Below are 9317 nucleotides of genomic sequence, written 5' to 3'. Positions count from 1 at the left end.
TTACAATATTTATTTTTTGTTATTCTACCGAGGGACCATACGGCACAATATCTTTTGAACGCCCATTGCTGCTCAGGTAAGCGATGTGGCCCCATGGGCCTCTTGTTGATTATGAGGCATTTTAAGATATAAGTTAAAATAATTATACAAAAGTCAGATTTATCGATGCATACTTCATTAATTTCAATGAAAGCGTATGCAATAAAAAATATTTTTCAGGTTTCTTTTAAGATGTTTCTTAAGGTATGTGCGATTATTTTTCTGATAAAATAATATTTTGGTTTCAGGCTTCAATATCTGGGTCGTAGGAAAGCTCGAATAAGTAAAAATTTACCAAGTTTGTATAAACATTTGCCCATAGCACTTGAAAAAATCAACAAAGAGTTACAACTCAATAGAGTAGCTGGTCCCTTTCCACAACCCCCTTTTGTAAATCTTCAAGTTTCGCCCCTTGGGCTAGTACCAAAGAAGGATGGGGATATGCGCCTCATACATCATTTGTCATATCCTAACGAGGATTCCATAAATTCTTTCATTGACCCCACTGCATGCTCTGTCAAATATTCTAGTATCGATGAAGCAGCAGACATGATTTCAAAGTTAGGGGAGGGCTCTCTTATGGCCAAGTCAGATATTAAGTCCGCATTTAGACTCTTACCTATCGCTCCAGGTGATTTCGACTTGTTGGGTTTTCAGTTAGAAGGTTATTTTTATTTTGACAAAATGGTCCCATTTGGTTCGTCGATCAGTTGTGCACTGTGGGAAAAATTTGCTCATTTTTTGCATTGGCTCACTCAACAACACACAGGCAACAACCATATTTTACATTACCTAGATGATTTTCTCTTCTGCGGACCCAGACAAGATGTGTTCTGTCAACACACACTTGACAAGTTCAAGTCACTCTGCCACGAACTGGGGGTTCCTATTGCTTTAGAAAAAACTGTAGAACCAACTACAAATCTTATTTTTCTTGGCATTACTTTTGACACCAATGACATGACCATGTCTCTGCCCTCAGACAAATTAGACAAGTTAAAGTCAGTTATCAATTCCTTTCTATCAGCAAAAAAAGTTACTCTTCAAGAACTCCAGTCACTCATTGGATTACTCAATTTTGCTTGTAAGGTGGTAGCTCCTGGACGGGCCTTCTGCAGACGCCTCATAAATGCAACTATTGGAATTTCAAAACCCCATCACAGAATCAGGCTTAACAACAATATCAAGCAAGACTTGCGCATTTGGCAAATTTTCCTTCAATCTTATAATGGTGTTTCTGTTATAAGAACCCAATTTTTGGATAGTCAATCCATACAGCTCTTCACAGACAGTGCAGGGGGTAAGAATGGGGGTTTTGGTATCTATTTCGGTGGTAGGTGGGCACATGGAACATGGCCTCACTCTTGGTTTTTACACGGTCTTACCAGGGATATGACTCTTCTCGAAATTTTTCCAGTCCTAGTAACAATTACTATATGGCATCAGAGTCTACAAAACACTAGAATCCTTTTTCACATTGACAACACTGCAGTAGTCCAGGTGCTCAATACACTAACTTCCAAGTCCGATAAGGTCATGTATGTTGTTAGAAAACTTGTTCTTCTGTTACTAAGACACAATATTCAAATCAAAGCAACCTATATACACACAAAAGCAAATTGCATTGCAGATGCCTTATCTCGTTCACAGTGGGCCAGATTCCGAAGTCTTGCACCGGAGGCGGACCATTGGCCCACACCTCTACCACCTCACATTTGGAGCAGGAAGCATCAAGACTTCTGTACAGATCTTTGGCCCCAAATACCCACCAGTCTTACAACACTGCTTTAGCAAAGTTCCATCAGTTTAGGGCCCAGTATGACTTGGCCCAAATCTGGCCTGTACCTACAAACCAACTCATACATTTCATTGCTTATTTATCAATCAACAATTTATCATAGAGAACTATATGTCTATATATAAGTGCAATGTCCTACCATCACAAAATTTTGGGTGCTTTAGATAACACTAGGCATTTCATAGTTACCAAGTCTCTTGAGGGTGTCCGGCGGTCAGTTGGTGTCAACAAGGACATTCGACTCCCCATTTCAATCCAATTATTTACAAAAACTATCCATTCCCTCAAGTCAGTATGCCGCTCACCCTATGAGTCATTACTTTTTGCGGCAACATACACTGTTACCTTTTTTGGCTTATTACGAGTAAGTGAAGTTCTGGCCTTGCAAGCAAATCACATTTCTCAAAATCAGTTGGGTCAGTTTTTCATTACTATCAGCTCATCAAAGACCGACCAAACAGGCAGGAGCTCGGTTGTGCAAATTCAACAGCTACCTCAAACTCATTTCTGTCCATCATCAACAATCATTCCATTCCTCCAAGCTAGACCACCGAGAAAACCCACCTTATTTGTTCACATTGATGGCTCACCAGTTACACGTTCCCAATTTCAGGCAGTTTTGGACAAGTCACTTTCTTTTTTACAGATCAAAGGTCACTACAAGTCTCACAGTTTTCGCATAGGCATGGCTACTGAATTGGCAAATCAGGGTTTTTCTAATGAAAAAATTCAAGAACTGGGGAGATGGAGATCTAATTCCTTTCTTACTTACATCCGCCCACATAACTCGCATTAGGTTTTCCAGTTACTTTCCCAATTTATCTAGCACCACTGTATTTTTGACAACACTACATACACACACTCAACACATACACCAGTAGGACTCAACGCTAATTTTAACAAAGCCTTTTTAGATTTGTCAGCCTTGATTGTGGGGTCCTCAATCCCCTATTGGGCTGAAATTGCAGCAGCGGATAGACCGGGGGGGAAAACCCTTAACCTGCAACCACCTGTAACCATTCAGTGGAAAGGTATTCGTGGACTACAATGGGAGGATTTCGACAAGACGGTAACATCAATGTCAAAATACCAGACTCCACCAGATTTCTTCATCATTCACCTCGGTTCAAATGACCTAACCAAAGATCAAATGACCTCTAAAGTTTTTTCTGAAAATGCACAATGTTCATTGTATAGATTGCATGCTTTATGGCCAAAAACAACCCTCATCTGGTCTGCCATCCTACCTAGAAGATATTGGCATTTTGCCCCTTTGGGTATGGGAAAGAAAATCAATAAAAAGCGGGTCAGAATTAACAAGTGCATGGAAAATTTCATGGCAGATGGGGTGGGGGGGTTGTTACATCGGCCATGACCACAACATCAAGGCAACCGAGCTTGAGTTGTTTCGCTCAGATGGTACACACCTGTCGAACACTGGTAACAACATATATCTCAACAATATTCAATGCGCTCTACAATATTTCATTGATGGACAAGGGAACCAGTATCCAGTGATTAACTAAAAAGCAACTGTTCACAATCCCATGCATTCGCATATGTACAGTTCTTATGTTAGTATTCAGAAAGTTCTGATGCTTGTCTTGCGCCCATGATAGGACCAATGCTTTGGCCCAAAAATTTTTAGTTAACTTCAAAGCATAATGTGCTGCCATACTTGGTATTGTCCATTGTTTCCTGCTTTTTCAATTTCATGTACAACCTAAGGCAAATATAAATATTAACCAGTCTCCAACAAATTTTGCCTCTTTTATTTTACCAGCATCTACACAAATTATTACATGTATATGTATTAGTTTTACATATATAATATTAATGTTATCAAGGGTTTTGTGGGAGACATTGTCCCAATGTCTGTGGCGGGACTAGGGAGTCCGCAGTGGTATGTGTTGACACTTTCTGCTCCAAAACCTGGGTGTCTCCCCCCCACTTGCTTTCAAAGCTAGGGGATAGTATATAAATTAAATCATTCAATATGGTTTATAAAAGGCAAAGTTATTACAGTTAACTGTGCCATGTGGTTACAATGTAAAATTGGGATTTTTTGTATAGTGGGGCCTACACTGGGTATAGGTGGGGCCACATCCACCTCACTCCAGTGAGGGGATGCTACAGGCTGGTGCATGTAATAATTGGTTGATAAAGTAGCCTTTGTCATGCAAAGTTCTAAACCAGGTAGCACTGCAGGAGACAGGGTGAGAAGGGCAGGTCTCACTACCCTCCTTAGAACGCTGGGGATCGTTCAGGTTCGGGCACTGATGTTTCATACTCGGGCCCTCAGTGTGTCCCTACATGGGTAATTAAACTGGCACACTGGTCGGCTCCCCAGTTACCCCACAAAAAATCATTATGCGGCCAACATCCACCAATTGTTTGTTATAGCGGAGTAATAAATATTTCTCATACTATTTATTGTTAAGTTCTATTTCATAATTCCTGAATGTTGCCAGGCTCTGTGTCTTTCAAGCAATATAATGTATAGTGCTGGGTTAGCTTGGTGAATTCAATAATTAATAAAAAAGCAATATAGTTTTTAATATACTGTGGTTTCATTAATTTTCGTGGGTATCAATTTCCGTGGATTTTCTGAAAACCACAGTTTCAAGGATACGTAATTTCGTGGCCAATGATCCTATCAATACAAAATGTTAGTTGAAATTGAACTTCAATGAACATTAATTTTCGTGGATCAACTTAACAACGAAATCCACGAAAATTGGTATTCAACGAATATTGATGAAACCACAGTATCATATCAAAAACAATGATTTACACACTAATACGATATATTTACATTATCCAGTGTCTTTGCCTGTGATAACACTACGTATCGATTTTGTACTATATAACTCATAATACAAACGACGCCAAATCGAGGCGCCAGTGGGGTTTGTTTACTTATATTTAAATATTTAATCGTACGATGGCCTAAGATTATATAAATATAAGTAATAAGGAATCATTCTTTGAATATTATGAGGTGATAATTTCGGTCGGGGCGTGATCAAATCTATCATAAAGCCCTTCGGGCTTTATTTGATTTGATCACGCCCCGACCAAAATTATCACCTCATAATACTCAAAAAATGATTCCTTATTCCTTATATAATGCTTAATATAGTGTATGATGAACCATATTTTTTGTGTTCATTTTTTATATACTTTATCCGATTTTTTCCCTTAACTTATTTTTTAAAATTGAAACAAAAAAAAACCCAAAAAACAACCAACTGCAATTTTAGATATTTAGGAATTGGGCAGGGATGAAAAATCTAACCTGAAACGGATAAAATATACATGTGCGTGGGCTTATTTAAGGAATAAGGAATCAGTCTTTGAGTATTTTGATATGATAATTTTGATTGGGGCATGTTCATATCCAATAAACCCCGAAGTGTTTTGTGATATGTTTGATCACGCCCCGACCGAAATTATCACATCATAATATTCAAAGAATGGATCCTTATTACTTATATTTATAAAATGTTCAGCATTTGTACGAATGATTAAATATTTGAATATGAATAGGCAAACACAACTTGCGCCTTAATTATGCGTCATTTGAATTTATTGAAATGTTTAGTACAAAATCTATACGTAGTGTTATACTAGGCAGAGATAGTTCTGTTTGTTGAAGCAGGCTGAAAATATAAACATTTTTATTGTATTTATTTCACACCAGTGAATAGGTATTTAGTGTCTCTCTCTCTATGTAAAGGTTCTATGGGCCAATTTTCAATAATTCTTAATACTATCTCAAATACGAATTTCAGATAAAAGACTTTTATAAAACAATCCCAGTTTCATACATACATTATTCATCCATATAGACTTAAAATACAATAATATGTTCATTAATGTTGACAAATTAATGTCTAAGGCTTACAGTCAATATATCATGGTATGAAAATAGAATTAAAACACACGCTAGGTTATGAACATTTATTTGCATATTTTAAATTTTGTTGTCAAAGTTGTCAAATTCAATTGTCTGCCTGATGGTTCTATTTTATTTATTTTTGTTTATTAATTTCTTGTATTAATGGAAGTCCAATCCAAGGTATCTGTTCACGATGCATGATGAACTCTTCTTACATTTTTTGTTAATTAGTCAATCCGTGTTCTTCGTTACCCTGTCCTGGAAAGTTCTTTCCCATTATCTCACCAGGGGTCGTGCTTCGCATTCGAATGAGTATAAAAAGTAAAATCGCCCACTGAAAAAACGAATTGAATCATTTTATTTTTTCAACAATTGTCAAATCTTAACTTCTATCTATTCTCTTAATAGGCTCACAGTAAATATATTCACTCTTTACGTAACCATTCAAAATTATTTCAATGCAAGCATGTATTTTGATCAAAAGTACCCCTGACTTGGATCCGCCAAAGCGTGTCAACCCCATCCTACTATCATTTTTGCTATTTCGGGCTTGTGTTTCGAAAATGAAAGACGTTTTTTATTAATTTCATCAAAATACCTTATCAGTTAAAATTAAATTATACCTTACGGACATCGTCTCACATATGTTGAAAGGTGTAAGCAGTTACTCATGTGCAGGCATTTTGCAATTTAACTGCAAAATGTCTGAAATTATGAGTATAAATAACTGCAACATACTTGCCTGCGCTTTAGAGGACAGAGTAATATTTTAAAAAAGGTACATATTGAAAGAAATGTTTATTTTTAAAATATTTTGTAATACTAATATTGAATTAAATAGTCCAATCAACACTTTGCAAAAGATGTCTCCCTTTGTGGGGTCGGAACAAAGGTCAAAAGGGAAAAACCAAAGTTTTGGTCCTCTGATCCTATAGAAGATATGAATTCTAAAATCTTTTAGAATTCATATAATCCATTCCTTTAGTATGTGTGTTGTTCCATTTTGGAGCATCAAAATACACAACAGAAAGGGAAATTTATTGTCAAATGACAAAATTATTAACCTTTAAACTACAAAGGCTACAGTGAGAAACTTATGGGTCCCCCCAAAGATGGCGGCCAAGGGACATACCTTTTGTAAAGTGTGGATTGGTCTTTTCTATATGCCGTAACTGCTTTCATTGATTGTTGCTTTTTAACCATTTAATGATTTTTTGATATTTAAAGCTTTTTTTTAAAATTGTTTTTACTTCATTAAAAACATTATGATGTATAATTGACTATTTGCTGATGTTAATTGCAAGTAAGTACTCAGTAAATGTTTTTCATTAAATCTCAAATTTGGGTGAATGAATTTCAATAGAACAAGTTGTGGTTTTTTTTAGTTAAGGGACACTCGAGGGGAAATACAAAATGTAACACATCTATTACAAAAATATGCTTAAAAATATACATTATTATTCCAAATGTTGAAAAGTTATTGTAAATGTTGCTCTGTCGAATAGCTGCATACATTTTGTGAATAATTATTACGAAAATTGATGTAAATAATTATGAATGAGATCCATTTTTCTATGCAAATTCTAAGTTATGTATGCAATGTATTTTATACATGTATGTTACGAATCTCTATGATTGATTTGAATAAAATAAATGTTCAAGCATTACAATAAACTATACATGAAAAGTAAAATGCGTTGTCCGTTATATTTCTCTTAGAATGTATAATCCTTAGATGACGTTATTAATGTCCAAAAAGTTGAAGTATATGCTAAAACATTATGTTTCTGCTTTTTAAGGAGGCCGATTTATAATCTCATTGCACATCGATTTTTTTGCACTTTTGTAGAATACAGTGTGTTTATACCCTTTATAAATTGTTTTGATACCATTTACTTTCTTGAACACAATGACAACATACTGGTAAAAATATATTGATTTTTAAAGGAAATTTTTCTATTTTAAGCAATTTGAACTGTGTTCGGTAGATGAGTATTGCCATTGTGCTTTCATGCTGTTATGATAAAGTAAACCTTTGTATAAGTACTTTTAAAAATCAAGGTACTGAAGTACTGACGGGAGTTGATTTTATCGATTATCATTTATTTTAGCATCAATTTATCTTGCATGGCAATTTGGTATTCAATCAATTATAAACTGAAAATCAATAAATATCATTCATTGCATGACCTGCGATGGATGCAGAGTAAATTACATTGGACAATCAGGGACCAAACTAGCCGACCGTGTGAGAGTACATTAGCAGATAAGGGAACATTCTTCATTCGTAACACTCCGTGTAGTGCACATTTTGATGTGTGCGGGAGAGGCCGGTATGAAATACTTCCAATTTACAAAGTACGCGAGGAAAGTGATCAGCTACGACTTGCAAAACAACGATATTTCATAATACATGTACATTCAAGCCTAGACTTTATCGATGCATGCATTATTTACTCTGCATTGACTTTATTTAGCTTTTATTTTCATAATCATATTCATTTTTACATATTTCAATACGTAACGTATTTATTACCATTTGGCGGCATTTCCAGATACTGATACAATCCGTGACGTGGATTGTTTGTTATTTCTGTTATAGTTTAAAATCCATCGGAGCCGATCAGGATTATATATATATATATATATATATATATATATATATATATATATATATATATATATATATATATATATATATATATATATATATATATATATAAAATAAAAAATAACAGAAAGCCGATTCAAAACTCTACCGGTTTCATTATAATCTTTAGGAGTTTTGAACACCATAGATACATAAGTACATACATTTAAAACCAAGGATGAATTAAATAAGTATTACAATATTTTAAACAATTTAAACAACCATTTGAAATTTACAATGGACTGTAGCGAACAAAAACTCCCATTTCTTGATGTTATGATCATAAAAAGAGAGGACAAAATTATTACTGATATATATTATAAACCTACGGACACCAAATAATACCTTGTTTATGATTCGTGCCATCCAAAACACATTAAGAACAACATTGAACAGCTTAAACAAGATTTAACCCCCCCCCCCCCTTGCACTTTATGGGTATTTCAAACCTCCCGAGTAGTTCTTTACGTGTAAAACTGTGTAAGCTTCTGAGAAAAGAATCAAGAAACTGTTTTCAAGTTAGCTTAGAATGAATTTGGTTCTTTTTTAAATATACCCCATTGATCTATTTGAATATACCCCATTGAGCTATTTAAGTTTATCCTATTGAGCTAAACAAGGTTAAAACAATTATTCATTGTTATTAAAAAAATCAATCAATTCGACCAAACCCTGAACAATTTTAGCAAATGCACAAAAGACATTGGAATAACAGAAAAAACTCAAATTTAAACTTATTATGAAGTCAAAGTTAGAACAAATACAATGCAGCAAGATTGTGACAGGATTATCTATTTTTGCGACTAGAGAATCTCTTTATTTCGAAACAGGGTGGGAAACGATAGTAAAAAGAAAATTTTCAGGCTGAAAACCATGTATAAAATTGATAGAAACCTTTTATCCAATCGTGTAATGGACATTGTCCTAAA

At 34.9% G+C, this 9317-nt stretch overlaps 1 pseudogene; it reads left to right on the top strand.

Moving 5' to 3' along the window:
• The first annotated feature begins 999 nt into the window (after positions 1-999).
• LOC136271908 (uncharacterized) lies at positions 1000-3597 on the top strand (annotated as a pseudogene).
• The last annotated feature ends 5720 nt before the right edge of the window (positions 3598-9317 follow it).

The sequence above is a fragment of the Magallana gigas genome, chromosome 9 (assembly GCF_963853765.1).
Source record: "Magallana gigas chromosome 9, xbMagGiga1.1, whole genome shotgun sequence".
NCBI lineage: Eukaryota > Metazoa > Mollusca > Bivalvia > Ostreida > Ostreidae > Magallana > Magallana gigas.
Note: the sequence above shows the minus strand (reverse complement) of the source record. Positions and strands in the feature narration are given on the sequence as shown.